Source organism: Macrobrachium nipponense, chromosome 49 (assembly GCF_015104395.2).
Source record: "Macrobrachium nipponense isolate FS-2020 chromosome 49, ASM1510439v2, whole genome shotgun sequence".
NCBI classification, from domain to species: domain Eukaryota; kingdom Metazoa; phylum Arthropoda; class Malacostraca; order Decapoda; family Palaemonidae; genus Macrobrachium; species Macrobrachium nipponense.
Window position 1 is genome coordinate 17,185,584 of NC_087224.1, and position 12,958 is coordinate 17,198,541.

Below are 12,958 nucleotides of genomic sequence, written 5' to 3' on the forward strand. Positions count from 1 at the left end.
TCTCTCTCTCTCGAGTTCAATTAGGGAGGATGTATGTTCCACCTCTCCTGAGGGATGCTTTTGAAAGACGTTTCCCTCTTGAGAAGTGGAACATACATCCTGCCGATGTGAACTCCCGAGAGAGACAGTTTCCAGCCGTGCGATTGGGTTATCAACAGCCAATCAGGAGCGTCGTAAGGGACCTACTAGAGCATTCAGACCCGACACGGAAACTGACATTCAGAGAGTCTGAAAAGGGGTAACAGGAGGAAAACTCTTTTGCAGTTCCACTAACAAACAACTGTTGGGAGAGGGTTGAGATAAACGAGATGGAGGAAGCATAAAATGAAATCGTAGCTGAGGAAATCGCCGGTAGTAGTCGAAAAGATTTGACAAAACTTTAAGAGAGAATCTCTTCAATGATAATATTTCCCTTTATTCTTCCATTTCAACGTCCCCGCTGTGCGCTGAACTCCTTTCATTTGTATGCTATTCTCTTCCCGCTGTAGCTCTCAATTCTTTCTAGGATGGATATTGACTTCCATGGAGGCTTGCTTGCAAGTTAATGGTTTTATGGGCTTGGTCTACAATAATAATAATATTAATAATCTATGGTTTGCTTCTGTAGCTCCAATCTCAGGCTGTTGGTTACTGTCGTTGTGGTGGTCAGTTGCTGGATGACGACCTCCAAGTACCTGACCGTCTTCCCCTTCAATTGGGTTGAATACCTGGCTGCCGGACGAAGCTCCTCTGTTGCCAGAGGTTCCATTTACGTCGTTGTCGTTTGATCCTTCATTTCTTTCCATCATTGCTGAGTTTTGCTATTTAACCCAAACTGGACCCTACCCCATCAGGGATAGGTACTCATTTACAGCTGAGTAGACTGAGGAAATTATGGTAAAGATCCTTTCCCATGGAATCAACGCCAGAAATATACAGAGACAGGAGAATGACATACAGAACAGAGGACTGGCACAACAAACCAATGCACGGACAATACATGAGACAGACTAACGAACTAGCCAGCGATGACACATGGCAATGGCTACAGAGGGGAGAGCTCAAGAAGAAAACTGAAGGAATGATAACAGCGGCACAAGATCAGGCCCTAAGAACCAGATATGTTCAAAGAACGATAGACGGAAATAACATCATATGTAGGAAGTGCAATACGAAAAATGAAACCATAAACCACATAGCAAGCGAATGTCCGGCACTTGCACAGAACCAGTACAAAAAGAGGCATGATTCAGTGGCAAAAGCCCTCCACTAAAGCCTGTGCAAGAAACATCAGCTACCTTGCAGTAATAAGTGGTACAAGCACCATCCTGAAGGAGTGATAGAAAACGATCAGGCAAAGATCCTCTGGAACTATGGTATCAGAACAGATAGGGTGATACGTGCAAATAGACCAGACATGACGTTGATTGACAAAATCAAGAAGAAAGTATCACTCATAGATGTCGCAATACCATGGGACACCAGAGTTGAAGAGAAAGAGGGGAAAAAATGAATAAGTATCAAGACCTGAAAATAGAAATAAGAAGGATATGGGATATGCCAGTGGAAATTGTACCCATAATCATAGGAACACTAGGCACGATCCCAAGATCCCTGAAAAGGAATCTGGAAAAACTAGACGCTGAAGTAGCTCCAGGACTCATGCAGAAGAGTGTGATCCTAGAGACGGCGCACATAGTAAGAAAAGTGATGGATTCCTAAGGAGGCAGGATGCAACCCGGAACCCACACTATAAATACCACCCAGTCGAATTGGAGGATTGTGATAGTGCAATTATATATACTATATAATATATATATATATATATATATATATATATATATATATATATATATATATTTATATATATATATATGTTATAATAATATGTATATATATATATATATATATATATATATATATATATATATATTAAATAAATAAATATATATATATATATTATATATTATATATATATATATATATATATATATATATATAATTTATATAATAATAATAATACTTTCACATTCACTTATATCTCGCCATTTTACTCTAAAAAGTTTATTTCGTATGTTAAGTATTGTTCTACAACAACAACATCAACATCAACATCAACAACAACAACAACAACAACAATAATAATAATTTATAATAATAATAATAATAATAATAATAATAAAATAAAAATAATAATAATAATAATAATAATAATAATATTTTTGGAAGAAGAGACCTCTTTTAAATCATTTCTGTTGAATAAAATGGCAATTCAGCGAATTAATCTTATATAGTATCTTTTACAAATTTTTTTTATTTTTTTAATTACATATAAGATTAAATCGCTGAATTCTGCCGTTTTATTCAACAGAATAACAATAATAATAATAATAATAATAATAATACTAATAATAATAATAATAATAATATAATAATAATAATAATAATAATAATAATAATAATAATAACGTTGGTGATCTATACGAATCATGTATATTCATCAACATAATAACAAATAAAAATATAATTCTCAAGTCAGTTGGTGTTTTCTTCATAATAATAATAATAATAATATACTCAAATCGGCTCAAAAGAAATTTATCGTCGGGAAAACAACATTGTTAGAGAGACTTCGATTACTGTGATCAATGTACGAAAACCGGGGCCCTAGTTTCGTCAAGATCCCCCCCTCCCCCCCCCCCACCAATATTCATTGCCAAAGCGACGCTTCCGATACCACTCGAAAAGGGCGAAGCTCCCGGGGCATCGGCATCGTAAAATGAGCCCTAACCCTAAGCCCCCGCGGGAGCGAAGCTACCTTCTTGCTCCTCGGATCTGGGAGGTGCCCGGAGGAACGTGTCAGTTCCCTGGACGATGATTGGCCAAATTACTAGACGGGACGTTTCGTACGTCTGGCAACCCCGATCCCTATTAACAAGATTTTAGTTCCCAACCTCCCCCTGCCTCCCTACCTCCCACACCACCTACCCCCCTTTTTTTTACTGCAAGTGTTAAAGAAGAGAAAAGAGGAAGTATAAGTGCGGTTACGAAGGATATTCGTTGGCGCTTGTTAGCAGAGTTCCAACCCCCCTTCCCCCCGAATATCACTAGAGAGTTGGTATTTTGTTGTATTATGTATTAATGCCAATACTCACCCTAGCCATGCTTTTGGCTTTTTGATCATGGCCGCTTAATTTTCGCTTATTTCAAATTCTAGAAAAAGTATTGTTCAAATTCAGAAAGTATTGTCAATTTCAGACCAAAAGTATTGTTTCCAATCTAGAAAAGTATTGTCCCAATTCAGAAAATATTGTCCAATTCGAGAAAAGTATTGTCCAATTCAGGAAAGTATGTTTCCAATTCAGAAAGTGTACTTGTCCCAAAATCTAGAAAGTATTGTCCAATTCAGAAAGTATTGTCCAATCTAGAAAGTATTGTACAATTCAGAAAGTATTGTCCAATTCAGAAAGTAATTGCACCAAATCTAGAAAGTAGTTGTCCAAATTCAAAAGTAAAGTTGTCCAATCTAGAAAAGTATTCGTACCAATTCAGAAAGTAATTGTCCAATTCAAGAAAGTAATTGTCCCAATGCCAGAGAAAGTATTGTCCTAATGCCAGAATAAAGTATTGTCCAAATTCAGAAAGTATTGTCCAAATCCAGAAAGTATGTTCCAAATCCAAAGTACTGTACCAATTTCCGAAAGTATTGGTCCAATCCAAGAAAGTATTGTCCCAATTCCAGAAAGTAGTGTCCAATTCAGAAAGTATTGTCACCAAGTTCAAGAAAGTTATTGTCCACCAATTTCAGAAAGTATTGTCCAATTCAGAAAGTATTGTCCAATTCAGAAAGTATTGTCCAATCCAGAAAGTATTGTCCAATCCAGAAAGTATTGTCAATTTCAGAAAGTATTGTCCAATCCAGAAAAGGTTATTTGTACAATTCAGAAAGTATTGTCCACAATTCCGAAAAGTATTGTCCCAATTTTCCGAAAGTATTGTCCATCCAGAAAGGTATTGGTCCAAATTCAGAAAGTATTGTCCAATTCAGAAAGTATTGTCCAATCCAGAAAGTATTGTCCAATTCAGAAAGTATTGTCCAATTCAGAAAGTATTGTCCAATCCAGAAAGTATTGTCCAATTCAGAAAGTATTGTCCAATTCCAGAAAGTATTGTCAATTTCAGAAAGTATTGTCCAATCCAGAAAGTAATTGTCCAATTTCCAGAAAGTAATTGTCCAATCCAGGAAAAGTATTGTCCTCAATTCAAGAAAGTACTTGTACAATTCCCGAAGAAAGTATTGTTTTCCCAATCCAGACAAAGTAATTGTCCCAAATTTTCGAAAGTATTGGTCCCAATCTCCAGAAAGTATTTGTCCAAGTTCAGAAAGTATTGTCGAATTTCAGAAAGTATTGTCCAAGTCCAGAGAAAGTATTGTAGCAATTCAGAAAGTATTGTCCAATTCAGAAAGTATTTTGTCCAATCCAATTAAAGTATTGTCCAATCCAGAAAAGTATTGGTCCAAATCCAGAAAGTATTGTACAATTCCAAGAAAGATATTGTCCAATTCAGAAAAGTATTGTCCAAATTCAGAAAAGTATTGTCCAATTCAGAAAGTATGTTGTCCAAATTCCAGAAAGTATTGTCCAATTCCAGAAAGTATTGTCCCAATTCCAGAAAGTATTGGTCCAATTTCCAGAAAGTATGTTGTCCAATTTCAGACAAAGTAAGTTGTCAACAATTCGAAAAGTACTGTACCAATTCCAGAAAGTAACTTTGTCCCAATTTCAGAAAGTAAAGTTTGTCCCAATTCAGAAAAAAAAGGTTAAAACTTGTAACCAAGTTCCCGCAGAAAGTACTTGTACAATTTCCACGAAAAGCTATTGTCCAATCCGGAAGCAAAGTATTGTCCCAATTCCAGAAAGTTTGTCAATTTCGAAAGTGTTGGTCCATTTCAGAAAGTATTGTCCATTTAAGAAAGTATTGTCCATTTCGAAATTATTGTCCATTTAAGAAGTATGTTCCATTTCAGAAAGTATTGCTAATTCAGAAAGTACTGTACAATTCAGAAAGTACTTGTCCAATTCCAGAAAGTATTGTCCTAATTCAGAAAGTACTTGTCACCAATTCCAGAAAGTATTGGTCCCGAATTCCAGAAAGGAAAACTGTACAATTTTCGGACCAATATTGTCTAAATTCAGAAGTATTGTCTAATTCCGAAAGTAACTGTACCATTCAGAAAGTATTGGTTCCAATTCAGAAAGTACTTGTACCAATTCAGAAAAGTATTGGTCCTAATTCCAGAAAGTACTTGTACAATTCAGACAATTAACAGTACAATTCCAAAAGGTAAATTTGTCCCTAAGTTCCGAAAGTATTTGTCTAATTCCAGAAGTCCTGTACAATTCCAGAAAAGTATTGTCTAATTCAGAACGTCCTGTTTACAATTCAGAAAAGTGTTGTCCAATTTCCAGAAAGTAAACTGTCCATCAGAAAGTCTTGTCCTAATTCGAAAAGTACTGTACAATTCAAAGAAATTACTTGTACCAATTCGAAAAGTATTGTCCTAATTCAGAAAACGTACCTTGTACAATCCAGAAAGTAACTGTTAGCCAATTCGAAAGGTTATTGTCCTATTTTCCGAAAGTACTGTAACAATTTAAAGAAATATTGTCCTAATTCAGAAAGTAAATTGTCTAATTCAGAAAGCATTGTCTAATTCCCAGAAAGTATTGTTTAATTTCAGAAAGTAAACTGTACCATTCATAACATTGTCCTAATTCAGAAAGTATTGTCTAATTCAGAAAGTCCTTGTTACCAATTTAAAGAAAGTAATTGTCTAATTCAAAAGTTTGTCTAATTCAAGAAAGGCATTGTCTAAATTCAGAAGTATTGTTTAATTCAACAGGTACTGTAACAATTCAAAGAAGCATTTGTCAATTCAGAAAGTATTGTCTAATTCAGAAAGTACTGTACAATTCAGAAAGTATTGTCCAATTCAGAAAGTACTGTACAATTCAGAAAGTATTGTCTAATTCAGGAAAAGAGTAATTGTTTCTTAATTCAGAAAGTTTATTGTCAATTAGAAAGTAATTATTTCCAATTCAGAAAGTATTTGCCTAATTCAGGAAAGTACTGTAACAATTCGGAAATAAAAGTTATTGTTCCAATTCAGAAAAGTATTGTCTAATTCAGAAAAGTATTGTCAAATTCAAAAGTATTTCTAATTCAGAAAGTACAATGTATAATTCAGAAAGTATTGTTCCCAATTTCAGTAAACGTACAATTCGAAATAGTATTTGTTCAAATGTTCAGGAAAGTATTGCCTAATTCAGAAAGTACTGTACAATTCAGAAAGTATTGTCTAATTCAGAAAGTATTGTCTAATTCAGAAAGTATTGTCTAATTCAGAAAGTATTGTCTAATTCAGAAAGTACTGTACAATTCAGAAAGTATTGTCTAATTCAGAAAGTACTGTACAATTCAGAAAGTATTGTCTAATTCAGAAAGTACTGTACAATTCAGAAAGTATTGTCTAATTCAGAAAGTATTGTCTAATTCAGAAAGTACTGTACAATTCGAAAGTAATTATTAAATTCAGGAAAGGTACTGTACAATTCCAGAAAGTATTGGCTAATTCAAGAAAGTACTGTTACAATTCAGAAAAGTATTGTCTTAATTCAAGTTACTGACAATTAGGAAGTATTGGCCAATTCAGAAAAGACTGTACAATTCAGAAAGTATTGTCAATTCAGAAAGTACTGTAAAATTTCAGAAAGGTATTGTACAAATTCAGGAAAAGTATTGTCTAATTCAGAAAGGTCCTGTACAATTCAAAAAGTATTTGTCTAAATTCAGGAAAGTACTGACAATTCAGAAAATTATTGGAATTCGAAAGTACTGTACAATTCAGAAAGTATTGTCCAATTCAGAAAGTACTGTACAATTCAGAAAGTACTGTACAATTCAGAAAGTATTGTCTAATTCAGAAAGTACTGTACATTCCAGAAAAGTATTGGTTCTAATTCAGAAAAGTATGGTCTTTAATAGGTTCAGAAAGTACCTTGCTTCGGATTGGAGACAATTCACTGTCAATTCAGAAAGATTGCCAATCAGAAGTACGTCCCGACTGTCAAAAATTTCCGAAAGTAATTGTCTATTCAGAAAGTACAAGGTAATACCGTTACTGCTTACAACCAAGAAACTTGCCTATTCGTTACGAATTCACCCCGCTTCACAGTATTGTTCACCTCATAATTCAGAAAGTACGTAGCCAATTCAGAAAGTATTGTATAATTCAGAATAAGTACTGTACAATTCAGAAAAGTAGTACAATTCAGAAAGTACTGTACAATTCAGAAAGTATTGTCTAATTCAGAAAGTACTGTACAATTCAGAAAGTATTGTCAATTCAAAGAAAGTTCCTTAAAAAAGTGATGTACAATTCAGAAAAAGAAACGTATTGTTGTACAATTTCAGAAACTACTGTACAATTCAGAAAGTATTGTCAATTCAGAAAAGTACTTGTAAATCAGAAAGTATTGTCCAAATTCAGAAAGTATGTTCAATTAACAGAAAGTATTTCTAATTCAAAAGTATTGTACAATTCAGAAAAGTATTGTACAATTCAGAAAGTATTGTCTAATTCAAAAGTATTGTACAATTCAGAAAGGATTGTTATTCAAAAAGTATTGTACAATTCAGAAAGTACTGTACAATTCAGAAAGTAAAAAGTAAAGTGTACAATTCAGAAAATATTGTCTAATTCAGAAAGCATTGTCTAATTCAGAAAGTATTGTCCAATTCAGAAAGTACTGTACAATTCAGAAAATATTGTCTAATTCAGAAAGTATTGTCTAATTCAGAAAGTAATGTCCAATTCAGAAAGTAATGTCCAATTCAGAAAGTACTGTACAATTCAGAAAATATTGTCTAATTCAGAAAGTATTGTCCAATTCAGAAAGTATTGTCCAATTCAGAAAGTACTGTACAATTCAGAAAATATTGGTTAATTTCAGAAAAAGTATGGTCTAATTCAGAAAGTATTGTCCAATTTCAGAAGTATTGTCTAATTTCAGAAGTATTGTTCCAATTCAGAAAGTACTGTACCAAATTTGAGGAAAGTATTGTCCAATTTCAGAAAAGTGAATTCAATTCAGAAAGTAATGTCCAAATTCAAGAAATACTGTACAATTCAGAAAATATTGTCTAATTCAGAAAGTATTGTCTAATTCAGAAAGTATTGTCCAATTCAGAAAGTACTGTACAATTCAGAAAGTATTGTCTAATTCAGAAAGTACTGTACAATTCAGAAAATATTGTCTAATTCAGAAAGCATTGTCTAATTCAGAAAATATTGTCTAATTCAGAAAGTACTGTACAATTGAGAAAGTATTGTCCAATTCAGAAAGTACTGTACAATTCAGAAAATATTGTCTAATTAAGAAAGTACTGTACAATTGAGAAAGTATTGTCCAATTCAGAAAGTAATGTCCAATTCAGAAAGTAATGTCCAATTCAGAAAGTACTGTACAATTCAGAAAATATTGTCTAATTCAGAAAGCATTGTCTAATTCAGAAAATATTGTCTAATTCAGAAAGTATTGTCCAATTCAGAAAGTATTGTCTAATTCAGAAAGTACTGTACAATTGAGAAAGTATTGTCTAATTCAGAAAGTATTGTCCAATTCAGAAAGTACTGTACAATTCAGAAAATATTGTCTAATTCAGAAAATATTGTCTAATTCAGAAAGTACTGTACAATTCAGAAAGTATTGTCTAATTCAGAAAGTACTGTACAATTCAGAAAATATAGTCTAATTCAGAAAGCATTGTCTAATTCAGAAAATATTGTCTAATTCAGAAAGTACTGTACAATTCAGAAAGTAATGTCCAATTCAGAAAGTACTGTACAATTCAGAAAATATTGTCTAATTCAGAAAGTATTGTCCAATTCAGAAAGTACTGTACAATTCAGAAAGTATTGTACAATTCAAAAAGTATTGTCCAATTCAAAATGTATTGTCCAATCCAGAAAGAATTCTCCAATTCAGAAAGTACTGTACAATTCAGAAAGTATTGTCTAATTCAGAAAGTACTGTACAATTCAAAATGTATTGTCCAATTCAGAAAGTATTGTCCAATTCAGAAAGTATTGTCCAATTCAGAAAGTATTGTCCATCAACGAAAGTATTGTTCCATTCAGAATAAAGTATTGTTCCTAATTCAGAAAGTACTGTTTACAATCAGAAAGTATTGTCCAATTCAGAAAGTAATGTCCAATTCAGAAAGTATTGTCTCCAATTCAAGAAAGTAAACTTGTAACATTCAAAATTGTATTGTCCATTTCAGAAAGAATTGGTCCCCAATTTCAGAAAGTATTTGTCCAATTCGAAAGAATTGTCCAATTCAGAAAGTATTGTCAATTTCAGAAAGTATTGTCCAATTCAGAAAGTATTGTCCAATTCAGAAAGTATTGTCCAATTCAGAAAGTATTGTCCAATTCAGAAAGTATTGTCCAATTCAGAAAGTATTGTACAATTCAGAAAGTATTGTCCAATTCAGAAAGTATTGTCCAATTCAGAAAGTATTGTCCAATCAGAAAGTATTGTCCAATCAAGAAAGTATTGTCCAATTCAGAAAGTATTGTCCATTTCAGAAAGTATTGTCCAATTCAGAAAGTATTGTTCAATTCAGAAAGTATTTGTCCCAATTCAGAAAAGATTGTTACAATTCAGAAAAAAAAAAGTTATTGTTCCAATTCAAGAAAATATTGTTCCAATTTCAGAAAGATTGTCAGAAAGTATTGTCCAATTCAGAAAGTATTGTCCAATCCAGAAAGTATTGTCCAATCCAGAAAGTATTGTCCAATTCAGAAAGTATTGTCCAATCCAGAAAGTAAATTTCCAATTCAGAAAGTAAATTGTTCCAAGTTCATAAAGTATTGTCTAATTCAGAAAGTAATTGTCCAATTCCAGAAAAGTATTTCCAATTCAGAAACGTAATTGTCCAATTTCAAAGTAAATTGTCCAATCCAGAAAGTATTGTCCTAATTCAGAAAGTATTGTCCAATTCCAGAAGAAAGTACTTGTACAATTCAAAAGTATTGGCGCAATTCAGAAAGTAAATGTCCCAATTCAGAAAGGATTGTCTAATTCAGAAAGTATTGTCCAATTCAGAAAGTATTGTCCAATCCAGAAAGTATTGTCAATTTCAGAAAGTATTGTCCAATCCAGAAAGTATTGTCCAATTCAGAAAGTATTGTCCAAATTTCAGAAAGTATTGTCCTCCATGAAAGTATTCACCAATTCAGAAAGTATTGTCACAAATTCAGAAGTACTTTGTTACCAACTTCAGAAAGTATTGTTCAATTTCAAAAGTTATTGTTCAATTCAAAAGTTAATTGTTCAATTCAGAAATTTTGTTCATTCGAAGTATTTGTCAATTTCAGAAAGTATTGTCCTAATCCAGGAAACAGTTATTGTCCAATCCAAAAAGTAAAGTTTGTCAATTTCAGAAAGTAGTTGTCCAATCCAGGAAAGTATTGTTCAAATTTGCAGAAAGTATGTTGGTCCAAATTCAGAAAAGCATTGTCAATTTCAGAAAGTATTGTCCAATCCAGAAAGTATTGTCCAATCAAGAAAGTATTGTAAAATTCACAAAGTTATTGCAACTTTCAGAAATGTATTGTCCAAATCCCATTAAAGTGAATGTCAATTTCCAGAAGAAGAGTATTGTCCAAATTTCCAAGAATAAAGATATTGTCCCAATCCAGAAAGTATTGTCCCAATCCAGAAAGTATTGATCCAAATCCCCAAAAAGTATAGAAATTTCATTTCAAAGTATTGTCCAATTCAGAAAGTATTGTCCAATCCAGAAAGTATCGTCCAATTCAGAAAGTATTGTCCAATCCAGAAAGTATTGTCCAATCCAGAAAGTATTGTCCAATCCAAAAAGTATTGTCAATTTCAGAAAGTATTGTCAATTCAGAAAGCATTGTCAATTTCAGAAAGTATTGTCCAATCCAGAAAGTATCGTCCAATCCAGAAAGTATTGTCCAATCAAGAAAGTATTGTTAAATTAAAAAAGTATTGTCAATTTCAGAAAGTATTGTCCAATGCAGAAAGTATTGTACAATTCAGAAATTATTGTCAATTTCAGAAAGTATTGTCAATTTCAGATCGTATTGTCCAATTCAGAGAGTATGTCCAATTCAGAAAGTATTGTCCAATCCAGAAAGTATTGTCCAATTCAGAAAGGATTTTCCAATTCAGAAAGTATTGTCCAATTCAGAAAGTACTGTCAATTTCAGAAAGTATTGTCCAATTCAGAAAGTACTGTACAATTCAGAAAGTATTGTCCAATTCAGAAAGTATTGTACAATTCAGAAAGTATTGTCCAATTCAGAAAGTATTGTACTATTCACAAAGTATTGTCCAATTCAGAAAGGTGTCGGGCGTTTAATCTTCAATGAACATGACTGAAATCCGCGACAAACATTTCGATTGGGTCGAGTATGACACTGGGTTTCAATAATGTCAGATTTCTCAATAAATCTTCAAATGACTCAGTTTTTTCAATACATTTTAGTCACATTCTGATGATATATAATATATAATACAATATATATGCGTGTGTCCGCGCGCGCGCTTAAAGAAAACCACAGTAGATGCACGTGACTTCATTAAATAAGGGAATACCACAGGAAGATGATAGTCAGAAATCCAAGCGCTTTCGTCTTTACTATGACAATATCTTAGTAAATACGAAAGTGCTTAGATTTCTGCCAATCATTTTCCTGTGGAATTCGCTTATATATATAATATATATTTACTATCAATACTCACCAACGCAAGTATTTTCAACATTCATCTCCAGGAGTTCGGCAAGTTAAGATGTCAGTGGGGTAATTAAAAATTCACAAGTGGCCACTCAGATAATAATAATAATAATAATAATAATAATAATAATAATAATCATAATAATAATAAATAATAATAATAATAATAATAACTCCAGAGAGATGCGTTGGTGGTCACAATTAAAAACCTCGGTGCAATTGGTCCAATAAATATATATATATATATATATATATATATATATATATATATATATATATATATTTATATTGTATATGTATTAATTATATACTATATACGCTTTAATCCTTGTGGGTAAAAGAGCTTCACTGTACGTCCTGAATTCTTGGTTTCCCGTGGTTCGCGCCCATGAGCCGAAGGATTCCTTACCAACTGAAAGATTCCCCCTCGGCTAACATGTATGAAAATGATTAATTCCGAGGTAGAGCGAGAATTAGATATTAAAGGACATTTGTAGCTTAATGCGTATATATGAATGACGGTGATGTGATAAAGACTTTATATATGTAGTGAACCTTAATATACATAGTGCATAAATATCTGACAGCAAGTATGATGTTTGATTGTAGGATGAGCGAAGAAGCGACTCACAAAATGGGAAAATGGGTAGAATGTGAACGTTGCAGGGGGTGTGTCCACAGAAGATCGAAAGAGAATTTGTATATGGAAGAAAAATTATCTGCAGCGTAAGTGGTAAGACGAGAACAGGGGGACATAAGAGAGGGAGGTGGCAAAGAGTTCGGATGCACAGAAATAGTTGAGCTGGTTCAGCCAGTTGAATTATTAATGCGGTCTTAATCGTTGTGCTGCAATTTCTTTGGCAGAAAATGAGAAAAAAGCCTGATATTTAAAAGTAAAAATGCGTCGAAGTTTCGGCGCAATCGAGTTTTCTGTACCGCGTATAATCAGGGCCACCGAAAATAGATGTCTCTCTTGGTAGTCAATGTGTAATGCTGTATACGTGGCCCGGTGGTTTGCCAAACGCACGATTATGGATAACTTTAATCTTAAATACAATAAAAATTACCGAGGAGTCTAGAGGGCTGTAATTTGGTATGTTTGATGACTGGAGGGTGGATAATCAACATACCAATTTGCAGCCC